Genomic DNA, 25,425 nt, shown 5'->3' with positions numbered 1-25,425 from the left:
GGCAGGGTTGGGGGGTAAAAATAACTTGGTCAGGGTGAGGAGGATAAAAGCAGCACAATCATAGGGCGGTGAAGAGTAACTGGGCTTTCCCAGCCCACAAGCTGTGCTGGGAATGTATGCAAGCATTCGTTAGGTCAGGTTAACACATTTTAGGTTGGGTTAATCCATATTGATCTAGTTAGTTCTTATCTAGCAAAAACCAATGTTAGATCAGGCGTGCCAATTTTAGGGTGACCTGACCCTGTGTATGCTTGCACACCCAGCCATTTTGATCACCCTGAGCTTGGTTGATTTCTTCTGGTTGACTGCAGGCCATTTTTCCAGTCTATTCATGTCAGTCACCCACACCAAAATTTCAGGCTTGTCTTGACTAGAAAGCAAGTGCGTGATTAAAATGAATGAGCTAGTACCAGCTTAGACAGGTCAAAGTTTTACATCAGCACATGCTAAGCTAATCACCTTGAGGGCTATGAGGCACATTGACCCGCATATCCATTACCCAGCTGTTAAAACCTTTAGCTTCTTGCCACCCACTCAGTGATGAATTTCTGTATAAGACTATGCATTATATTGAAAAAAATTGTGCAGCACTAGGAAAAGACAATATAATAATGTGAATATATACAAAAACAAAGCATATTGCCATGCACACGGCTGGGTACAGAAGGACGGTGAAGGAGTGAGAGTTTGTGGACAGTTCCGCATAATTCATATCTAATGCTCTACACAGGGTCTTAGACCTTGTCCATAACTTGCACCCTGCAGCTATGCAAAAGAGGGTAGTGTCAATCATTGTTTACTGGAAGTCTAAAAACAGGAAGATATTCATCTATCAGGTTCTGGTTCGTATGCATGTCTGTCTCATTTGTCTTAACCCCATGTTTTCCCATTCTCTTTTAGGTGTTCTGTTTTGTCAAATGGGTTATTCATCCTTTTGGAGCATTTAATTTACTCTTTGCCAACCTAAGTCAAAACACAGCCTATGTTCCCCTTGACTGACCTTTGATATTAGGAGATATATTTCAAAATGTATTACAAGTTTGGAGTCAATCTCCAGCTCACATTCTGCATGACATCATTCGCATCCAAATTAGCAGAATTCATGGTCATGGTTACCTAATCAGGAAATACATAAGGTGTTTTCAGAGCTGCCGTTATCCAGTGTGCGTGCACATGCATGTGTGTCCCATTGTAAGTGCCAACTTTTCCAATCACTAATGAGAAAGAGTCTTGTTTATATTGCCACACAAATTCTGTGTTTTAATGTGTACTCCCTAGGGGAGTGACCTGGGAAAAAAAAGAAGACTATGATGAAACTTCTGATCTAATGCCAAAAATATGCATTTCTTTCTTTCCATTTCCTTTCAGGAAACAAAAAGAATCTTTTAAACTACATATTTAAACATAAAAGAACCAAAGGAGTTTAAAATAAATGATGCAGTGAAAAATATGGAGAAGATGCATGCTAGATTGGTCAGAGAGAGACCTTTTTTTTTTTTTAAAAGCTGCATTCCAACATTTTTAAGCATAATGAAATGCAAATCACAGCATCTTTGAAGTAATCATTTTATATTTTCCCTGATTTTAGCCTGTTTCTTAGCCTTATTATTATTATGCTTATCCTTATTATCATTATTATTATCCTTATTATTATCATTATCATTAATAGCAATTCTTTCTTTTTATACTCTATCACCTTTCATCTGAGGATCACCAACTGCTTTTCTGATCTCCAATTATCCACTCTGTGTGAAGGGGTGGGGATAGGTACATAAGGAATTATCCACACCCACTGATGGGCAACCTGATGCAGAAAAAGGATGTCATTTGCCAAAGTCAGAGACGGAGCCCAGTTAGCCCAACTCATGCTGCTCCTATTGTTCACAATGCTCCTTTCTTCCTGAGTGCATTTAGTGTTGTTAAAACCATACCAGAAAATCCAAGGCAGCACCTTGAAGAAAATGAACAGCAAAGCTAATCAGTTCCCACACCACACAACAGAGTTCTGCAAAGTTAGTCAATTTTTTTTTTCCAGAAATACTAAATAGAACACCACCGCGGCGAAGGATGAAACCTAACAATTCTTGACAGGTTCTACTAGTACCACCAGACTTGTGTTATAATCACTTCGCTCTCAAGGGTTTGTGAGAATATCTTTAGCAACTATTATTTACCTCGTTCTCTTGAATTAGGGTTGTCCCCACTGGGGGAATCAGGTTAAGAATTATTGCTGTCTCTGACTTTGGAGACATACCTTGCGGTATGGGCAGTGCAATGAAAAAAAGTAAGTCTAAAACAGAAGGAGTATGTGCCCATCTCCCAGGTTCCGCAGCAATTAGTAAAGAAAGGAGCCAAGGTGGAGGCAGGAAAAACAGGAACAATATGTTAAAAAAACAAAAACAAACCCACAACTTAGATGCTTTCCTATTAAAAGATACCTGGTATGCTTCCCCAGGAAGCCATTTGCATGGGAATCCTTAGTGTAAGCCCTTTCCTTCTGTGAAGCCATGGGCAACCAGAGAGATGAGGCAGGACTGTATCTGCTGGATTCAGCATAAGACCCGTACAGTCCCTCAAAGCGTCTTCAGGTGTACTGAAATTCAGGGTAGCAGAACCATTCTTGGGTTAACTCACAGCTAGATTCATAAAAATAGTGTAGAGGTGACCAGCTCAAGGCTTTTAAATTCTCAAAAAAATGTGGCAGTGCTCGTCAGTACATATTGTGATCTTTTCCTTAATATCAAATCAGTTACCCAGGAGCATATTTCAGGTACTCATGAAAAAAGCTTTATTGATTTGTGAAGGGACCCTAACACAGCTGCCCAGACAAATGTTTCTTTGCACTTAAATTGATTGGAATTGACCTGCTGATTGCCACAGCAATCTCAAGGGCTCAAAAGTCACCCTAAAATAACCCAGGAATTTTAGAAGCATCACAGAATGACTTGATAGTGTTTAAAGTTTCTGTAACCTTTCCCTTTTTTATTTTCCTCCCCTTGAAATTTCAATTTAATGCATACATATATATTTATGAACTATTAAATTACCAACACCCCTAAGAGAGTAGATATACAGCGTCTCTTACTCCCTCTTAGCTCTACATTATATATGCAGATGCTACAAGGCTAGGCATATATATATACACATACATATATACATATATATACACACACACACACATATATGCCGCATGCAACTGGAAATCACCTTACATAAGCTCTTGTAGAAAATATGTACCACCAGCAAGTTATAGAGGTTTTTTTTCTGGTTCCTAGTATCTGTACCCAAGGCTGACTGGGGAATTCAACAGCTACAAAGACTAGGCTTAACAGAAAAAGAGCAAGTGAGTCTATCAGTCCAAATTAGATCAAGGTTACAATCATTCTACCATAAGGGTGTTTTTTCCTACAGAAAGCACAACAGCAGTCAGACAGAAAAAGAGCATACTTTTAAATGTGGAAAGGAATATTTCCCAAAACAAACTGCCTGTAGAGAAAATATGACTACCCAATATATTTCTAACTAAAATTCTACTGAGCCTTCTGAGTTTCTTCCAGTTTCTACAAGCTCAGTCTGTTTTAGCTCCCCAAATGAGGCTTTTTATCATTTCAAGCACCAGCCAAATATCCCACAGGTGAAACAGATTCTTAACTTATCAGTTTACTCTACTCCAATTAGGTTCAAACAGGATCCCTTATAAAACTGGGCACAGAGGATGTTTTTCCCTTTCCCCTTTTATAGATACAGTTTACAGGTATCCATTCAGCCTTGTATGCCAGGAGGAAGTAAAGTGCTCCCCAAATCCCTTTCTGATTTTATGCAGAAAATAACCAAATTATGTAGGTTATACATTTAGAATGGGATTTGCCTTTAGAATAAAGGAATCATGACTGGGTCTTCCACTACATAGCTTGTTCCTGCCATAGTATTCAGAAGAATGGTGCATTAGAACAAAAACCTATTCAGGGTGCAAGCCAGAAAGTATAAACCAAACCTAGTTGTTCACTGGGTGCTGCTGAATGAAAAAAAATTATATTTTATTTTATAAACCTCCCTGCTTTCCACACATGAGAGCATATGCATTCCTGTGGACTTGTACTTCAGTCTCCATATTCAAAAGGCAACAGCAGAGATTACTGTGGATTAGATTTAGGGTAATCACCATAAATTTATCTCACTTGGGATGCAGCATGGACAACTGACCCTACATTTCTTGTTTTATTTAATTCCCTGTCTTTTGGGGTTCTGAACTGTAATTTCTTACATATGTTTTATTATGCAGTATTTTATTCTTTCTTTATGTTATCACAGTTCTTTTACTCAAAGCAACTAGGTTCAGGTCACAAAGAAAAGATGTTCCTCAAATGTAGTACAACAGCTGTATAAATGGTTTCCTGCCTTCTCTTTGTACCTAATATGACACCACCCATTCTCCCACACAGGCTGTGGTACAGAGGTACAGAAATGTAATAGAACTTTATTACAAAGTCTGGGCTAAAAATCACCTTTGGCCATGATTTTAGTACACAAAAGGATGGATTTACCCATTGGCTAATCAAGTTAAGAGATGACAATGACATTTCACAACCTTGTGGATTGTGAAATGTTATACCATCTTAATAAGACTGTTTTTGTAACATCTGAACTTTAATTTATCATTAAAGAAACATCAAAGGAATTTTTATTTAAGGTGCTCTAGATCTAAGTTTCTGGACACTGGACTATTTTTAATATATATTTGCACAATTACATACCTAATTGGGTTGATTACTTGCCTGTGTACATTATGTCAATGAATAGCTGGGCATTTAACCAGCTGTATGTATCTGCATGTATTTTACATGTCAGTTTGAAAAGAAATCAGTACCTGTACTACAATTTGTATTATTTCTATAAAAAAAAGAAGTCATTAACTGACAATACACATACAACCAACCTATTAGGAAAAAAATCTCTCTTCTTTTTCCATGCCACAAAGATTCAGCAATTGTCCTGTGTGTGTATCAGAGAAAAAGAGAAAGGAGAGGATGTGTGTGTGTGTCTTGGTACCCATACACAATTCCCGTTAAGGATAAAGACATACATGTATATGTGGAGGATCAGGAACACTGGGGTCTTGATGATTTTATCTTTTTAATTCTAAAATGCCCAGCTAAAATAGAGTATAGAGCTTCTGCTATCATCATGGTGAGGTGGTGTGTTTTTTAAATGTTCCTGTGTGTGGACAGGAGAAAGTTTATGCTCTAAAATGAGAGCAGCTAATTGTTCCCAATAAACCCTAAATGTCCCAAAACACATCTGGTTTCAGTTTTGCAACCAACTCAGAAATGAGTTTTAATTTGTCAAACATTTGGAAACCTATAAAGCAAACCTGGGGCCAATTTCTGATAAAAGTAGGACAGTTGATGGTATTATGCTGAGCACCATGCAACATCTCTGTTTCATTAGTTTTGCCAAACTTATTGGTATGTGTTTCACTTGGATTTTTTTTTTTTGGCTTTGTTCAATGCAAAACAAAACAAAATTTGGGGATTAAGAATTTGTATGGCACTTAACCACTAAAAACTATCACAGCAACTATTTCATTATGCATACTTCTCACCCTCCCCCCCCAAATCATTGTAATAATGATTAAAATATTAGAGAGATTGAGCCACAAAACTAGGAATGAATTTCCCAAATCCCAAAACTTTGGGTGTCCAGATGGAGAGTTTTGATTGAGAACATTTCACAGGCAGGAGTTGTACTGCCAATTCAGATTTAAATCCTACTTCACACTACCTTCTCAGGAATGCAATGTGGTTACACCACTGACATATTCAAGTTGTGTGCTGGTCTTACTCCAGTGACTCTTGTATATGTTATTTCCTTAAATATGTAGCAGAAAGCCAACGAGAGGATGGAAAAGGTTCTAGGTCTAAAATATTTACCGAGTCAGAAGCAGAGGCAGGGGGTAGTTTTAAATCTAATGCAATTTTCTTTTTTCTAATAGAATTTCTTGTTCAATGTTAAAAGAAAGTGCCTCTGCCTAATTTTTTACTATTGCCACACAACAATGTTAGAGGCAAGCTCCTATCTGACAGTAGGAAAAGCAGAAAGGCCGTAGTTTAGAGATTAACTGTTTCAGAGAGGCATGTTTTCATAGGTGAAAGCCTACTTCGTGAGATGCTGATGAAGTAAGCTGTCTCCTACAAAAACATATGCCAGTTAGTCTTTAAGGTGCCACCCTCCCCTTTCTTTTGCTGTGTCTTCAAACTAGCAGGGCTAACTAAATCACATCCCTCTTTTTGACAATGGGAACACGATCTGAGGGGAAAGATGCAGCAGCCAGAGTCAAAGAAGGAAGGGGAGGGAGCAAGAGGAAATGAGGTTTATCACTAAGCAGTGCACTTCCAGCTATGCAATTCACTTGCTGGTGTGAGATAAATATAATAAGAGCATTAAGCCCCCACCAGAGTCAGAATCCAAAACTACACCACAAGGTTTTGCTTCATTAAGTGATTAATAAAATCCATGAATATTCTGTTAAAAGATGCCCAATATTGAAATTAAAAATATTCACAATAAATTACATGACCAGATCTGGCTGAAGCACAAAACCAAAGGAACCACTGGGGCCTTGCAACATTTTTTGATGAACAACAGCAAAAAAAATGTCTAGTATATGAGATGACTAAAGGAATGAGCCTTTGGTTTGTCCCTTTGCTTTCATATCTGAAATGTCCTTGGGTAATCCATTTTGTGATGTGTCACACGTGTGAAATTCACACACGTCACTTCCCAGATGTCAGTCATCCCTAAGAAGAGGAAGGTCTATTTGTTCATAAGAAAAAGCATAAATTAACTGCAACTGAAGACATGGCAATAATAATTTATGAATTAGTTAACTATTTCTACCATGCTACCAAGTTGCAGTTCGGCAGTTTTACTGTTTTGTTTACTTACTTTGTATCTTTAGACCGTTTTGCTGGCATTAATTGAAGGTGTCTCTTCTTTTAATTTCAAAACACTGCTAGAGGGTAAATAGACTAAAAGAACTGGCTATGGTTAATTTTGATGTCAAAACAAAACATAATTCAACCATTAGTTTGCCCAGTTAGGAATCTGCATTTTTTGATCACAGCCTACCTGCAATACATATATAGTACACACTATGCTAGCATACACATTTCAATTGTCTGGTGCTTATTCTTATAGATTTATACTGAACAAGGGATCAGCCAAATTTTATGGGTATTCAGCAGTTACTCTTTAGACTGAGCGTAGGGTGATTGTTACTAGAAGATCTCTTGAAGTCTTTGCTGAACAATTCTAATTAGCATTTCTTTGAAAATATTTTTATTTGACACGTTACAGTAGCTCCCAGAATCTCAAGCCAGAATACCAACATACAAAGGCCATGCCTTAGATAGCTGACAGATGACATGCATTCAGGAAATCAGTTCAGAGAGGTCTTTCTTTCTGTAAAGGAAAGTGTGGGATGTTGAGGAAGGTAGATGAAGCTAAAAGAGCGGGGAATGCAGGGTGAAGGAAAATCTGGAAACACACTAAAGCAAGCAAGTTGGCAAAAGTGGAGACTTCACATCTCTACTTTATGAGAAGAGCCAATTAAAACGTATGCCTCTTTGAACCAGTTCATCTCTAAGGTGTCACCCCTCCATGCATGCTAAAGATGAAGACACAAAACTTAAATCTAATGCAGTTCTTTCAAAGAGATATATGATGTGTGAGGACCACAAGCAAGGAAGATGAGCTGGGGGGGTTAATGTAAGGATTATGGTGGCCAAGGTTATGTAGGTTACACTAATCAAGAGGAGACAGTGAGGACCTAGAGGACTGTTTTGACTTTTTTTCAGATGTGAAGATCTGAAGAAGAATGCCTTGCATTAGAAAGCTTGTCTAATTTAATTCCAGCTATGCAGTTGGCCCAATCAAAATACCACCTAAGAAATCATTACCTCTCTGGGCCTTGTTACACATTAATTTTAGGTTGCTCTTGGAGATCTTAACCCCTGGATTGTCCACACATTAACACTTGAAACTAGTTTTAAGCACACTTTGGGCAGCTTAAAGTTACACCACTCCAGAGCAGGTTTATCTCTGATATATGTTATCTAGCTTGTGGTTAATATGTGGTCACTTCCCACAGATGAGTCACCCAAGTTGCAGTCCTCCAGCATCCCAGGATGCCATGTCCCTTCTCTACCCTCCTGTTCTGTGTGGACAAACTTTCCACCCCCTGAAATATACTGCTCAGGGGGAAGTGCTGGTGTCAAGCCAACTACTGCTCCCATTCCCAGGGTTGTGACCTTCCCATACCCAGGGGTGCAACCCTGTGGAAGCAGCCTGCAGAGCATATGCCAGCTAGCCAGGTCACTGGGCATGGATAGGTCTGTGAGTGGAGCCTACAGGGAGTGGGGCAGTTACATGTTCCCTCCATGTTCCTGCCCCTGCAGCTTATCTCTTACACACCCCCACCTAGAGCTGGGATAGAAACCTGTCCTGGCTCACCAGCCCTGTAGTGGCAACTCACAGCTATAGCTCCTAGTTTAGTCCCTGCTTGCCAGCCCTCTAGTGGCAAGTCACAGCTGTGCAAGTGGGGGGTGGTTAAAGACGTTTTTTAGCTTTAAGGTGCGACTGCTCCAAACTCAAGCTAGCACTAATTTCCATCAACATTTGAGTAGATCAGAGTGCAATGTGTAACAAGGCTCTCACATAATTAATGTACCATTACGGCTAAAATATCTAACACTACCATTATGCATATGAAGGCAGTTGGGAGAGGTACTGTCCAAATCATTGCTCTGTGTCCCAAAATGTGTTTTATGAGCTCATATGTGTTAATCTGTCAGAGGGGACCATAGAATTTCAACACCTTTCCTAACAGGGTGGAAAACAAGGGATTAAAAACTGACTAAGAAGAATGGAGTTATCTACCCAAACAATAGAACAACCATCATGGGGCATTCTTCCAGGTGGCCCCCACTGTCTGACGAAAAACCATAGGGGACCTGTAACAAAGACACCACTGAACCAAATGGTAATTGGGACCAGATTCACACAGGGGGGAGTAGGAGTTCTAAAAAAATCAAGTCTCTGGGAGTTAATCTGAAACCAGACTAGGTCCCAAGGCTCCTGAAAGAATGCAAGTGGGTTCTGTTCTGTTCTTGTACATTATGCAGAAAGCCAGTCTAACTTGGTCTGCAGTGAAGTGAATGATTAGTTGAGACTATCTGTGGATATGTTGGTTTTTTTTCAAATTTTTTGTCCTCTAGTGCTTTGTTCAAGGTTCCAGACAAAGGCTTTATTTTCAAGAAGGCAGTTAGTCACTACCCTTGGTCACAGGTTTCCAGAGGAGGAAAATTTTGTTCAATATCATCATCAATGACCTGAAAGATGGCATAGAGTATACCCTCAGCAAGTTTGCAGATGGCACCAAACTGGGGGGAACAGTAGACATGCTGGAGGGCAGGGCTAGGATTCAGAGAGACCTAGACAAATTGAAGGATTGGACCAAAAGAAATCTCATGAGTTTCAATAAGGACAAGTGCAAAGTCCTGCACTTAGGATGGAACAATCCCACGCACTGGTTTGGCCTAGGAGCTGACTGGCTGGGCAGCAGCTCTGCAGAAAAGGACCTGGGGCTTACAGTGGACAATAAGATGAATATGAACCAACAGTGTGCCTTTGTTGCCAAGAAGGCTAATGAGCTAATGGGATGCATTGGTAGGTGTGTTGCCAGCAGGTCAAGATAAGTGATTATTGCCCTGTATTCAGCACTGGTGAGGCCTCGTTTGGAGTACTGCGTTCAGTTTTGGGCCTCCCACTACAAAAAGGATGTGGACAAATTGGAGAGTCCAGTGGAGGGCAATGAAAATGGTGAGGGGGCTTGGGCACATGACTTCTGAGGAGAGGCTGAGAGAACGGGGCTTATTTAGTCTAGAGAAGAGAAGACTGAGAGGGGATTTAATAACAGCCTTTAACTACCTGAAGGGCGGTTCCAAACAGGATGGAGCTGGACTGTTCTCAGTGGTGACAGATGACAAAACAAGGAGCAATGGTCTCAAGTTGCAGCAAGGGAAGTTTAGGTTAGATGTTAAGAAGAACTTTCTCACTAGAAGGGTAGTCAAACACCAGAACTGGCTACCCAGAGAGGTGGTGGACTCTCCATCCTTGGAGGTTTTTAAGACCCGGCTAGACAAAGCTTTGGCTAGGATGATCTAGTTGGGGATGGTCCTGTTTTGAGCAGGGGGTTGGACTAGATGATCTCCTGGGGTCCCTTCCAACCCTAATTTTCTATTATTCTATGAAATACAGATGCCCATAATTCACTTGGACCTTCAGAGTGATTTGTGGTTGACATACACAAAGGATAGTGTAGGCAGGTTCTAGTCTAAGAGTGAAAAAATATGTTATTCCCCCATAAGATATGGAAGCCCAAGTGCATTCAGAGGGGTGAGAGAGAGCACAGGAGTGCAAGTATTCATGAGTCTTGCAAGACTGCACCAAGAAAAGATGAACTTAGAAAAATAACAAAGCAGGAGAATTTAATAAAACCAGGGAGTGCAGGCCAGAGCAGAGGGGGAAAAAACCTAAAAATGAGTTCCAGTATATGAACAGAAGTGATGGGGAGACAGACATGTTGTGATGAGGGGAACAGAAAAGTCTTGAAAGGAAGAATGGAAACGGATTCATCAATGCTCAATTTAATTTATATATCTACCGTGTGTGCGTGTGTGTGTGTGTGTGTGCGCGCGCGCGCGTGTGTGCATATAGCATAAACTTTTGTGCACTGAAGCTCACTTCATCAGCTGTTACCCTGCCTTCTACTTGACTTCAGACTACCACAGCTAACTACATCTCTGCCCATGAAACTCCATAAACCAGAGAGAAACTAAAAAGAAAGGAAGAGGAAGCGCCTGAAGATGAACAAATCCTAATCCTACGGGAAGGACGATGACCCAGAGAAAGAGACAAGCAAGAGGCTATCAGAGAGGTAGAAGGATCCCATGGAAGAAGGGGACACAAACCCTGAGGCAGGACAAGATTTCACAAAGCGGTATATGCCAACAGATGCTCATTAAAAATCTCAGTAAGGGGGATCTGTTTTTGTTTTCCTTCCATATATGTGCCCTAAATGCTAGATAACAGCATGGCCTAGAGCACATCCTCTCATTTAATCCCTGACATGTTCTCACGCAGCAGCTATATTTTTGACCAAACTAGACCCAACTGTTGCTTATTTGCTTTTCAGTTGAACTATTGCATCCTTTTCAGGTCCTGGATGAGTACTTAAAGAACCACTGCCACTCTTTGGCAAGCTTTGTAATGGGAAATGCTTTAAAAGAAGCATATACATTTCTTCTACATTTACTTTATTTTTAATGCTGATTACCAAGATGTACATTAATTACAGAGGTGGACCCATCATAGAATAATTCATGTTAGTCAAGGAGTACTCTCAACGACCCAATCAAACCTTGGTGGGGGGGGGGGGTCCTTTAAAATGGATATAGGATCTGTCGCATTTGATTTAACAGAACAAAGGTCTAACCCCAGCCATCCCCCCACACCCAGCCCCCCCCCACACACAGTATTATTCTTTTTTAGCGATTATAACATTTCAAAAAGCTTGCAACTTTAGTTCACCATAGACAAGCATCCCCAAATGTGGTTGATTATCCATCTCTCTCTCACTGGGGGCAATCACTGTGCATGTTGTGAACATCCCTCTATGAGTAAAGCAGGTGGGGAGGGACTCACCTTAGCAGAGGAGAAGTGGAGTTTTGGGGAGAATGCTGCTCACCCAAGCTAGCCCATAAATTATGGACTAAGTATAGACATTGGATTTATGGCACATTATAAACTGCCTGCCATCTGATAACCCCAGGTAACCTGTCTGCATTTTACCAATTACATTCTTCTATCACCAGTTCAACATTTCCCCTTCCCCCCACCACTTGTCTCACACCTATTGTCTTCCACCCCTCTGATCCTTACTGCTGCACATTTGCATTTTCACAGGCTTGCATTTTGCATTTTGGCTTCTTTTATACCCAGGAGAGCACACAATTCATCAGCACACTCTCTATATGCCCGAAGAAGGGTGCCTGTGCCTAAAAGCTTGCAAAGGACAACTTTTCCAACTATTTAGTTGGTCTAATAAAGGATATCACATCTACCCAAAGAACCGTGCCTGCCTTTCTCCTACAGTAATACACATAAAGTTCATATGTATATTTTCTCTTGGTACTGGGAGTAAAATGATAGAGCAGTTAATAGTGCCCTGTTCTAAAAGAAATATTTCTAGTAGGGCATGAGCTGAAATATATCCCTGGAGTCCAGGAGCCTTCACTTGTTTTGAAGGAAGGCTCCTTATAGGTTTTGTTATGAGTTTTGGACTGGACAGGCCCAAGTAAGGAACAATATGGAGATATGTTATGTAGCAGGAATCTGGAGAAGCATTGAGCTTTTGAGATTGTAGACCTCGGTTTTCAGCACACAGGGGACCTCCAGACTTTCATGAGTAAAATACCTCGAGGACCTGACATGCCAATGTGTACTTCCCAAGAGCAACTCCATCTCTGGAAAGCCATAATAGAGCCCCTTAGTTATTTCACTTATTATTTATATAAGTGTGCTGAGAGTCCTCATTACTTCTTTAAATGCAAAATATTATGAAGGTAAATATGTGTGACACTTGTGCGAATGTCATATTTGGAATTCTTGCTTACTCTGCTCTTGGCATTTTACAAAACATGCTGGATGCTAAGATTCCCAGCACATTTATATTTCTCCCACATCTCAATACATTCCCTTTCCACCTCACAGCTACACTTCAACATATGCTTTCTTGGGTCCATCATACTTCCTGCTCACCTGTTTAAAGCCTTAAAAACTGCTATTTAAAATAATGGCCTAAATGTCTTACAGATGTTCAAGTGCAAGCTGAGATGATTGCATTATGGAGTAAGACATTAGACCCATCATTGTGACCTTTGCAATCATGTTTTATTTTTGTCACTTGCTCACACAGTGCACATCTGGCAATGCATTTCTCTCAGTTCTACTTAAGATGTAAATTATTCTTTTAATTAAGTAAAATAGTTTATCTAACCTAGTAACCAGTAACTTGCTATATGAGGGGGGATCCAACTGTTTCCCTGCATTTGTTATTTTGGTAATAAGCAATTCAATGTTGATTATAAAGCATTCAAAGGGACATTCTCCCATACTATATAGTGCTAACCTTAAGTTTGATCTAAAGCCTATACCAGCCAGCCATTTGCAATTTGACCTCCTAAACTCGACCCCTGGAACCAGTCAGCCTCACCTCTAGAAGCTCTTCTGAAATTCTGGGAATTATATCTGCACGAAATCACCCTGCACCTGCCACTTTCTGTAGTGTGTTGGGAACTCCCCACTGTGTTGGAGGCCTCAAACACTGGAATTCTATCAGCAATCCCACAATTCCATGTGCTTATCATCCAATCTTTCTACATCCCTTGCCTTTTCTCTTTTGCATGGAAGTAGAGACTAAACTGGAAGAAAAGACAAGTAATCCTCAGACTGATTTCTAGAAAGGTTCCATTTTAGACAGAGAAAGGGGTGGCTCGCATAACTCTGCTTGGTTGAAAGCTACCTCAAAGTGGATCCTAAATATCTGTGTAGATCTATGTAAGAGGTCAGAGAGTCGAACACAACCTTATTTATGTATTTGTTTTAATTACAGTGTGCTGAAACATAAAAAAATAAAGAGGATAAATTTAAACAGGAAGTTACTGTTAGTTAAAAGTAATTAAGAGTCCATTCTCCTTTCAGATACATAGGGAAGTCAGTTCACAGACTCAGTGAAAGCCAAACTCAAAGGTATAAAACAAGCTGGCCTGCAGTCAGCAAAGCATTTAAATGTGTGTGTAAGTCCATTCTAATTGTGAGACATACTTAAGCATATACTAAAATGTATTATATTTAAGTCTCATTAAAGTCAATGAGACTTTTGCATATGCCTACAAGTAAATGCATGGTTCAGTGCTTTGCTGAATGGTGAGGGACTCCTGAATCTGGACTCAACTAAGAGCAAGTATTATTATTCTAGCACAATCTGGATCTTGTTATCTATGAGGTTACTAAATGTAGTTTTAGTTGTGTGGTAGTTTTAGAGCTGCCGGAATCCCAAGTATAACTGGTCGTATAAGAAAATTGGCATTTTTTGTTTAGTATGCCCCCCAGTAAGTTGTCACTGGTAGCTTTCCTGGCTTGTTAAGGACGTTTTGAGTCTTTCTGTTACTCTTTCAGTCAAGTTCCTTCAGTATCTCTATCATCCACCCTTAACCTACTGCAGTTGTCAGTGTTTATTATCTTGAAATACACTCTGGATCCTGTTTCAAATAGTCATTATGTTGAAAGGGCAGTTGTTCCCTTTCTAATGGTTGTGTACTCACTTAAAGAATTTCTCACCTCAAGTGGCAATTGTTTTTGACAAATTTAGCATATCTGAACAAGTGTTAACTGAAAGAAATTTTCCTAGCTCTGTGTCTGTTTGTGTGTGTGTGTTTAGGACAAATAAGTGGCACTTACTAGGGATTGCAACAGTTTCTTTCTATTTTCTGTTCTGCTCTTGATAAAGCTGAGACCTCCTTTGAAAGTATATGGCTGGTTTGCTTAAATCTTTTAGCCACAGCAGGTCACCAGCTAGTGGACCTAAAAAATAAAATTATCCCAAAAACTGTTTTTCTTTCCTTTCCCTCCCACACTACAAGTCATTTAATTTCTCATGCAAAAGACTTGTAATGTGTAAAAGGATAACTTAATAATATTTGAAAATTGGACTTAATGTTTTGTACCAGTATAAGACATCATTTTTGCTCTAACAGTTCTTAAGCTATTGACTTCTAAAATTGTGATGGACAGACAATGGTGAAACAGCAGGATACAAAAAGCTCAAAATAATGAAAAGCCCTGAATAAAAAAAGATTTTCCCATTTTATGACAACTGGGACAAAAGAATATTTCCTTCCCCTTTGCTCTAGCCATTTGTACCTAGTTAAATGTCAAGTCCCTTTCAAGTCTTTCTGACCTGAATCTCCCCACTACCTATGGGTGGGCTGTGATTGCCTGCAACCTGCAATCACACGAGGTCTCTGAGCTTTGTCTTTTAAGTCATAAGTGGCAGAATCCTCACACAGGGTATAGGGATGCATATCCACCCTAGCACCGATACTTGTTACAAGCCCTGATTACCTGAATTTCAGGAACAGGGTTATCATTGATGCCACAAGATTTGAACATATGCTTAAAGACATCATGTAGCCTCATATATCCAAAGGCAAACAATGAGTATCACAAGAACTGCCAGCAAGTCAGGTTTCACACAGCACAACAACGTTCATTTCTACCTGTGATGATTCATGAGACACTGGGGCTCAAAACTCTCTCTGGTCTTGATTCTACACTAAGGAGCATCTTACCCTAGAAACAAGTCTTGTTCATTCTAATGGACATGGAATATGGTGCTATTTAATGTACAAGGTTATCAGAACATGGGCCTCTCTCCTAGTGCTTTTTTGTGTGTTTGTCCAGGACTAAATATAAAAGACCAGTGTAATTCTTAAACTTAGTATTTAAAATTTATTATTATACAATACCCTTGTAGTGCAGTTTTCCAAGATCCTTTCATTGATCACTGTCAGGGGTATGTGCAATATGGCCTTGGCCTTCTCCTGCCCAACGTCCTACCAGAGTAAGACACCAGTATGAAGTCAATGCTGCCACCACTGATCTCCAGTGTTATGCTCTTCCTGCAATGTCTTTGTATCTTTTGATGTTGGGAGCTTATTATGTCAGCTGATGGGGCCCTGACCTGCCCCTTGGAAGACTCCTTCATGGGGCTCCACTCCCTCTTACACCCACCTTTACCACCTTCTTGTCTGGGTCATTGTGTTGTGCAATTGTGTGTGATGCTGTGAATAGTCACCTTCTTATATGTGATTGGGATGACTGTGTGTACATCTCTCTGAACTAGAGAATATAAATGCATATAAAGACATTAAACTCTGTGCCCCTGTACTGGGTTGAACTCGGGAGAGAAATCCTCCCAAAATTAATTCACTAAGGATCTGTGGCTTAACAGGTTCAGATCAACTCAGCGTTTATTCAAAGTCCCTAGCTCAATCAACCTTAATTAATTCATTAAGGGTCTGCAAGTCAATTGACTTGAATCAATTCTCAGCTCCATAGACAAACACCACTGACCCCATTGTGTGCCTGGGCATAATTACCTCCTGGGGAACATCTGAGGTCTGGAATCACATGGAAACCCCTGCAGAGAAAACCATCCCTGTCCACAAATCGATTCCTCCCAATCTTGACTTCCTCCCCCAGAGCAAGCTGGGCTTTACAATCAGGGTCTCTTTCCTCTTGGCACTTTTCCAGAAGAAAACTTCAAAACCATGCCAGTGAATTCAGCAGACTCACCCACAGTTCCAACTTTCCCTGTAACGTGAGCCCTCTGGGTATGCAGTGGGGAGTCCTATCTTTCACTGTAGGGTCTCCTTCGTCTCCCCCCCCAGAACACCGTGGATTCTCCCTGGCTGCCCCTTCTGGGGCCAGATGTACCTGGCTCCAGGCTTCCACCACCAATCCAAAAGGACCGCAGTGGGATTCTCACTGCCTCAGCTGGGCTTTCCCTTCGCACCTGAGGTAAGTATGCATTGATTTCAGTTTTAGAAGTTTCCTTCTTGCACCACATTTCACCCTTCATAGTAACCAATTATCTGTGTCAAATCTCCCAAAATAAAGTTTATATATTATTGCCTGTCCATTTTCTTTAAACAATCAGTTGTTAAAGATTGGACTCTAAAGGAATCAAGGCTGTAAATAAGTCAGGCATTTTTCTAGCTTCTTAGAACTTAGGTAGACTTCTTTGGACTTGCTTGTAAATTTGGCCCACAATGTTGTTAAACTGTAAATGAGATTATCCAATATGTCACAAGTGGCTGATCAATAAGAAAAACTTCTGAGGCGTCTGCAACACACGTGTCCATAGTTATCTCCTCACTTCCACTCTTTCCCTGTTTACATGTTTATTTACCAGTTACATATCATCTAAAGCCTGGATTGTGAGCTCCCAGGGACAGGGACTGTTTGTGTTATTTATGTGTGTAGTACCTAGCAATTGGTACCCGACTCAATAGATACAATGAACTATCATCATAACTCCCCTTTGAGAACAATATATATCTATAAAACTAAGAGAAAACACTATCTCCATTTTCCAGGACTTTCTTGGCTCTTAGGAGGCCTGAAAAGAGACTGCTCCATTAGATAGTATCCCTCTACGGCAAAGTCTTTCCCTTGTAATAACTATCTTGTTAATAGATCTTTTCCTTTGTATACTTTTCCCCAGAGTATTCACCTAGGAAGATTTCCCTTTGTTTTTCCCCTCATGGATATGAAAAGCTTCTCTCTCTGAAAGCAAAAATATCCTTCAACCAAAGTGTTGCTAAAAATGGGTTCTGACATTATTTTCCACTGACATATAGCTGAAGAAGGCTCTGCATTTGGGTATTTTGTATAAATACAAAATGATAGTTCCCAGAAAGATCCCACTCAAAAACAGGCTTCAGCTTTTTTTTTCTTCCCAAGTTTCATATAGCTGTAATAAAGCAATCATTCAGACTAAGAGATGACGACACGACACCTGTGAAAATATAAGTGCATAATTGGCACGATATCATCTCAAATCTGCTGCAGCTAAAATAAAATTAAGGAAATTACAGTGTTTTTCTTCAAATTATTCACACTGCAAATTACCCATAGGCCAATCCTGAAAAAGCTGGTATTAAGTAAGTAAGAACAGCACACCTCAGACAGCTGACGGGTTGAAAAAAAAAATTTCAGTAGTGCATTGTTTTTTATACAACACTGTGTTGCCAATTCAAAAGCCGTTGAAGTTGAGATCTCCATTAAATTCCATTAGTTTTGGATTAAGCGCCAAATGCTCAATCTGTGCTGTCATGTTCCATTTTAGATACTTCTTCAACAGACCTGCAAATGGCTATAGCAAGCTTCAGTCCTGGAGCAACAACAAAAAGCCTGTCTAGCAGAGCTGTCTTGACTCCAAGAGTTTGTTTGACATTCATTCCACTATTGGACAAAAGCTACTTAAACCAAGCTCCCAGTTCCCTTCAGGCCTACCTGACTGAATTTGGACTTTCTAACATTCTTAAATGAAACTGAAGGAATTCAGGGCCAAATTTTCAAAGTTTGATGCTTAAGTTATGCACTCAATATTTGGATGTACACTCAAAGAACACCTAATCCCTCTCATTCGTAGGAGCAAGGGAGCACATTTGCCTTGGCAAAATGATTAGTGCATGCTTAAGAAGCCATTTTGCTCATGCTTCTGTTCTCCACTTGGTATGCACTTCTGGTTGGCATTTGTCCAACTCATTCACAAAATGGCTGTGTGTGCAAACCTAGTAGAATTACATTAAACACCAACCTTTGCTTGCACTCATGCTCTTCTTACCATCTTACTTTGGTGTTCTGGATCACTTCTGCTGCACACTTCTGTTCTCCTAGGGTTTGTGCCTTCTGCTGTGTCTCGTGCTTTTATACACCATCATTTTTCTGTGCCTGTGTATTAGAAGGCTATGGTTTAATTAAATCTTTTCTCATTCATGTGCACTTCAAAGACATCAAGGTTAGGGAGCAAAGTGGGAGCAAATCCACTATATGCCCAAACACTGAGGGGTTATCTTTACATTAAGTACAGATCTGAATATTTGAATCCACAGCTCAAGGCAATCTTGAATACATCATATTAGCACAGGTACTTTTCTCATGAATATGTAAAACAGGCTTAAATAAATACACTTCTAAAAAAATCATCAAAAATGGAGAAAAAGACATAAAGTATAGAGTGAATAAACTGGAATTTGACTTTTTTTAGATAATTAACTGTGGCCTCTTCATCATCATATACTGCTTGTCTTTTGTGTAATGCTTATGCTTCATTCCTTTCAGAGGCATTCATATACTACTTTACCAATCTGCTCTTTTCTCAGTAAATACAGAGTGTCTGTCAGACCCAGGGTTTCTTTTCCATCATGCTGCTAGAGAATTATGAAATGAAGATTAGCAAATTCTATGAGTACATCATAAATTAGATTAGTTCACAGGGAGGGATATTACTTGAGGTGATATCTGTGGGTGGAAGATATTTATCTCCATAGCAGCACAAAGTTTACAAATAAACCAAATGTATCATGATCACCTTTTCTTTTTTTTAAACTAGCTGAAGCAATCATAATGTACTTTTTGGACATCTAATAGACTGTCAGGCTTTTTAGTCTTGAAAGGGTTAAAAAGGCTAGAGGCAGTGTGAGAAAGCTCTTTTTCATGACATTTCTAACAAGCTGAACAAAATCCAGTCCTTGTTTAATGAGCACATATTTTATACAAATAAGCTCCAACGAGCTTACCCATCTCTAATTAAACTAGAAAGGAAACATTTGTCCTAATTGGACTGCATAACTGAAGAATTAATCGGAAGACTGCTTAGAATTGCAATCTTATGGCCCAATTCACAGAAAAACACTTTCATGATAGGACATGCTACATGCAATTTCAGTCATGTTTTTTTTTCCATAAGCAAGTAACTCCAAATGCAGTTTTAATGGGTTTCTTCTTTCTTTTGAAAAAGGCTGTTCACACAAAAAGTATGGGTCTTGATAGAGGTTAAGGTTGTAGTATACTTGCTGCAGTATTTTAATGTGGTTACCCAAAAATAACTCTCTGTCACTATAATTAAGGACTTGTCCAATTTTGACAGAGAAAATTGCATGCTACTTATTTACAAATATCCAAAGAACAGTTATTGTGCTCAGTTGACTCAAGTTGCAAAAAGAAAAAGAGCAACATAAGAATCCATATTCCTTCCCAGCAATGCCTGGCCTTAAGTAGGATGCTGCCAAAGGTTTAGAAGTTTTCAGTTGAACAGCCGAAACTTTTGGATGGCGTTAATTAAAATAGGACTTTCAAGCAATGACATGCCAGATGATGGACATTACTAGAGAACTTCTCTGTCTTGCAAATCCCATCTGATTAGTTTACCAACAAAAGCAAGTTTCAACAATTGCCAGCATTGCTCTGCCAACATTTGCTATAGTAGAAAGAAGTGGAATCTATTCTGCCTTAAGCCTCATCAGCAAAATTGTCAGCTAAGTTCCGATTCCAGAATCCTTATGAATGTTGGTTAACATACAAGACAGAACACAGTGCAGCTGTGAGATGCAGGCTACAGCAGGTGGCATGATGGCATTTAGAGAAATCTTGCTTTAACCTGTAAAGCAAGTACTTTCTATGGACCCTAACCCAAAAATCTTTATTGAGCCCTTACTGTGGCCAAACTTACATTAAAATCAACTGTTCTAAAATGGTACATGCTGAGATTTTCAAAGCAGTTTAAAGGATTTATATATGCTTAGTTTCTATTCAAATTCAATTACATTTGAGTGTCTAATTCCCATCGCCTACTCTGAAAAGCCCAGACATAATGATCCCAAAAGAGAATCTATAAAAATGACACCTTAGTTTCATAGTTGGTAGGGTTGGAAGGGTCCTAAGCAGATCACCAAGTCCAACCCCCTGCCATGGGCAGGAAAGAATGCTGGGGTCAAATGACCCCGGCCAGGTGATTATCCAGCCTCCCCTTGAAGGCCCCCAGGGTAGGAGCAAGCACCACTTCCCTTGGAAGTTGGTTCCAGATCCTAGCTGCCCTGACTGTGAAGTAGCGCCTCCTGATGTCTAGCCTGAATCTACTCTCAGTCAACTTATGGCCATTATTCTTTGTTACTCCCGGTAGTGCTCAGGGGAACAGGGCCTCTCCCAATGCCTGCTGGTCACCCTTGGCACGTTTATAGATGGCCATCAGATCCCCTCTCAGCCTTCTCTTGTGGAGGCTGAACAGGTTCAGGTCCTGTAGCCTCTCCTCATAGGGCCTGCCTTGCTGCCCTCTGATCATGTGAGTGGCCCTCCTTTGGACCCTCTCAATGTTGTCCACATCCCTCCTGAAGTGCGGTGCCCAGAACTGGACACAGAACTCCAACTGTGGCCTGACCAATGTCACATAGAGGGAGAGGATCACCTCCTTGGACCTGCGCGTGATGCATCTGTGGATGCATGACAAGGTGCGGTTAGCCTTCCTGACCACATCATCACATTGGCAGCCCACGTTCATCTTGGAATCAATAGTGACTCCAAGATCCTTTTCTGCCTCTGTGCTGACAAGAAGGGAGTGTCCCAGCCTGTAGGTATGCTGCTGGTTCTTCCTCCCCCAGGTGCAGTACCTTGCACTTGTCAGTATTGAAGTGTTGTTGAATTGAAGTGTGTTGTTTACTCTCCAGCACTGACAATGGGATTGACCCAATGGGGGTTTGGTCTCAGTAGGTATATCTACACATGCAATTAATGCAAAGAAATAAACTCTGGAGAATTTTGAGCCAGAGTAAACTACTTTCAGGAACAGTATCTACATGTGAGCCAAAGACAGTAGCAATTTGAGCTGGGGTGGAGCAGGCCTGGGTTAGCAGGGGGCATTAGGTGTCAGCCCTGGGTGGCATTAGTTGGCAGAGGGGCTGGATGGGACATGAGCATGCTGAAAGTGCAGAGCTGGTAGGACTCTGGACCCTAGCTGGCTGGGCTGACGGGGCACAATTTACATCTTGTCAGTGTCTGCACGTGTTTAATCACAGTAAATTACCCTGGCATAAAATAGTTGTCAGTGGGTACGACGTGTCCTGTAGCTCTTCCTGAGAGTCATTGCCCACTTCCTTGTGCTCGCCTTCAGTGACTTGATGTATAACAAATAAAGGGGAAGCTGAGTGTTGAAACAAAAAGGAAACAGAGATCCCTCAAAGAGGAGCATTCCTCTTAAACAGGACTCCACCTTCCACCTTCCTTACACCCTGCTCTCTCCACTCCTGCTGGGCTAATACTATAGGCTTTCCAGTATAACAGAATCTCTTGAGTGGTAGCTCACCCAGTCATTGACGCTTATCATCCCCTCCCCAGTGAGGTCCATTGGGATTCAATTAATCCTGATTCATGCCCCTTTTATCGGTGCACATGCACTGTAAGTCCAGCACCAATCACAGGCTCCTCACACCCTTGGTGGAGGGGGTTTCCTCCTCAATCAATTACTCCCTTACTCAGTTCTCATGGATTCCACATTCACCATTATTGGCTTTAGCAAAACTGTCAGTCTTTCTCAGAGGTGCCCTTTGGTCGGCCTGTCAACTCCACCAACTGACTTCCTCCAGAGCTGCTTCTCAGCCGCTCTCTGTGAGTAAGATAGGAAAACCCTGCTTAGGCCTGCAGCTGCCATCTATCACACCAGAATGAGCATTGCCAGGAGAAAAAGAGATGCCACAAGAACCATGCTTTATTAGCAGCTGCTCAGTTCAGATCAGACTGCCCCAGAGCTGCTCAGATATTTCTAGTCTGATGCCAAGACCAGAAGGCAAACTGGATGTACCGCAGGACACAGCAGTGATGCAGGAGTGGAGGAATGGAGGAGCAGAGACTCCTGAAGGAAGGGAGCCAGCTGCAGGCTGGAGTGAGAGCTTGGAGGGGCTCTGGTAAGCTGGGAGATGCCAGCATTGAGCCCATGGTGGAGAAAGTGGAGGGAGCCAGAGGGAAGCCTCACCAAGGACAAGCTGGATGTGAGAGAGACAGCCATGCTCATATTAAGGCCCTGTGGGCTTTTTTCCTGTTTTTTTAATGCTTTGTTGTGTTTCACTGGAGGGGAGCAGGTTAGGCTGAACTCCTGGCCTAGATCAAAGAGAGGAAGAACTGGTGACTCACTGAGGAAGAACCCACATTCAGGCAGGTTAGGATTTAGCTGGGGCAGGGCTGAGCCATCTCTGAAGCACCCAAGGCTAGGGCCTTCATGTCAGTGAAAGGCCAGCCCAGTCTGGGTTTTTCTTTCTGTTCTTCATTTAAGCTGGGAGAGTACAGGCCCTGCAAGAACAGGCGAGACTCCACCATCCTCAAGGCCCAGTGTGCTGCAGCAAGAAGGCTCCACCTATAAGCTGCCAGGTCCTAAGACACTGGGGGACTTACCTGGGTTCAAATTACATACCCTGTGTTCTTCCTTAGTTATTCTTTCCTTCAAGATGCTCTGACAGGGGGACTGTTAGGGTCCAGGTGACCATCATAACGGAGAGACAAGCTTGAGGCAACCACATTCCTGTAAGTGCAAAGCAGAGAAAGAGGTTGCCCATTGAGATCCAGGGTGTGGCAGATGCTTTAACATCTGAGTGTTGCATGGACAAGGTGTAGGGGAGGTTGGAGCCCTAGAAGACAGACCAAGCCTGGTATATCTCAGTAAAGCTGCAGTGGAATTGAACACCTCCCAATTAAAGTACCATCCAACATCAATTGTGGTGGGTGAGAATCCAATAATGCCTTGGTGCAGCTAAATCCAATGGACTCAAGCCCCCATGGCCCAGTCAGGTTGGGCACAGGGCTGCTGGGCCCCAAGGTCCTATCCTGTACTGTGCTGACACTCCTCACACTACACAGCTTACTTATATCCTGGTCTCCACACTGGAGGGTTGAGAGGCTGGCTCTTTCTGGACAGTTAGTCCTCACTGGCTCCTTCTCTAGCTGCCCTAGTCTTGTCTCAGCCAGAGCACAAGTTCATTGCTGTCCTGGGCTCGTTCTCTGTGCTTCCACATAGACCTGCACTCTCTTCTAGGAGATGATGCATTCCCCTCTTCAGGGGTAGTGTGCCTCAGCCCTCTTGCCTTTGGACCTGCTGGGCCTCTTAGGGGCCAATCACACCCCAATCCCCAGACACATAGTCACCAGAAGCTGGGGCTCACCTGCACTTCTGGGTTCAATCCCAGACAGACTTGCTGACAGCAGCAGAAGCCCAGAGTGACTTCCAGATGAGTTGAGCAGTGACCCTGATTGCACTAAGGTTTCTACTCATCACAGGGGCTGGAGGATGGCTCTCTGATACACCTGAACAGTCTTGCCAGCGGTGGTGGAAGCCTAGTGTGACTTCCAGGTAAGTTGAGCAGTGACCCTGGTCACACTCAGGGTCCCACTTTGTAACAGAGGCCAGGGAACAGCTCCCTGTTATAACAATACTACCGTACTGAGACATTAATCAGTTTACTGTGGCCTAATATCATCACACATGTAGGTGGTGATCCTTTACTCTGCAGCTAATTAGTCTACTCAGCAATTAAGCACATGTGTAGATGCAGCCAGCGAGGAACAGATAGAATCCGACCAGGACTTCAGGATTTGACCTTATATAAAATATCATTAAAAACAAAAAACAAACAAACAAACAAAAACAACACACAACACCCCTACAAAACATCAAGGCATCATTTTTTTAGATCTATTCTCCTGATCATTCTGTGGCATAGGAGAGTCCTATTCTTCCACAGAATACATAGTAATATGCATCCTATTAACTGATCAACTTCAGAATCTATTTGATCTTTCAGCACATAGGAAGTTTATTTGTTAGGCCTGTTTCTTCATCCTGTATCAGGTTTTCATTTAGTAGGCCTTCAGTGTCTCTTTTTTCTTTTTTAGAATTTTTTATTGTTTGTATCATATCTGTTTTCATTTACATTTTAGGGTATTTGTGAGGCAAATTATATCCAGTAAATAGAAATACCAGACTGAACATGAGAGCAAACACAATTAAGCATTATGAAAATATTCTGAATGGTCACAGCCACCATTTCAAATCTCTGTGGGTTAAATGCAGCTTCCCTAGAAGCTAATGCAGCTGTTCCTTTTATTATGAGGTGATTTTTGTACCATTAGTTTGGTCCATGTGGCGAAGTGGGAGTCCCTGGCTAGCCACAGAGCTAGCTTTCCACCAGCCTCTGGGCACGCCACCCACCTGTCTCACCCACCACACCTTGTTGGTAATTAATTAAGTTGTTAGTTAAGACAGGAGGCTGCCCATTGTACACCCTGATATTGGGGGGGCTATCCACAGCTCCATTCCACCCCTACACCGCGGCCCAAGTCTCACAGATGGCATCTCAGGCAGTTAGCTCAACCATTGCCTTCGCCCATTAGCTGTGGCCCCCAACCCTGGGGACCTTCGGCTTCCATAAGCCCTGGCCCCATCTCTTAGCTCTTCGTGGGCATTCCTCACAGTGGGCCCCTGGCCCTTTTGACCCTTTGGTCCTGGCCCCAGCATTGACCGGGCGAGTACCTCAGTGGGGTTTCCCCTTTCTCCCTGCCATAGGGATCAGGGTCCTGCATTCCCAGCTCAGGTGCTCCTGGAAGTGTGCCTGACCCTGTGCGGGTCACTCCCCCAGCAGGCTCAGGTGCCTCCAGAAGCTTACCTGGCCTACCCAGCTCTGATAGCAATGGTATATG

At 41.5% G+C, this 25,425-nt stretch overlaps 1 long non-coding RNA gene across 6 annotated transcripts in view; it reads right to left on the bottom strand.

Moving 5' to 3' along the window:
* LOC106740164 (uncharacterized) overlaps nucleotides 1-25,425 on the bottom strand; it is a 186,683-nt gene that overhangs the window by 85,470 nt on the left and 75,788 nt on the right. For all 6 annotated transcript variants that reach the window (XR_002087270.2, XR_009460996.1, XR_002087271.2 and 3 more), the window contains 2 exons: nucleotides 23,147-23,254; nucleotides 18,533-18,639 (listed from right to left, as the gene is read on the bottom strand). This is a non-coding gene — a long non-coding RNA (uncharacterized LOC106740164). The remainder of the gene's footprint in view (nucleotides 1-18,532; nucleotides 18,640-23,146; nucleotides 23,255-25,425) is intronic.

The sequence above is a fragment of the Alligator mississippiensis genome, chromosome 3 (assembly GCF_030867095.1).
Source record: "Alligator mississippiensis isolate rAllMis1 chromosome 3, rAllMis1, whole genome shotgun sequence".
Classification (NCBI taxonomy): Eukaryota; Metazoa; Chordata; order Crocodylia; family Alligatoridae; genus Alligator; species Alligator mississippiensis.
The sequence above is the reverse complement of the archived record's forward strand: the minus strand, read 5'-3'. Positions and strand labels throughout refer to the sequence as shown.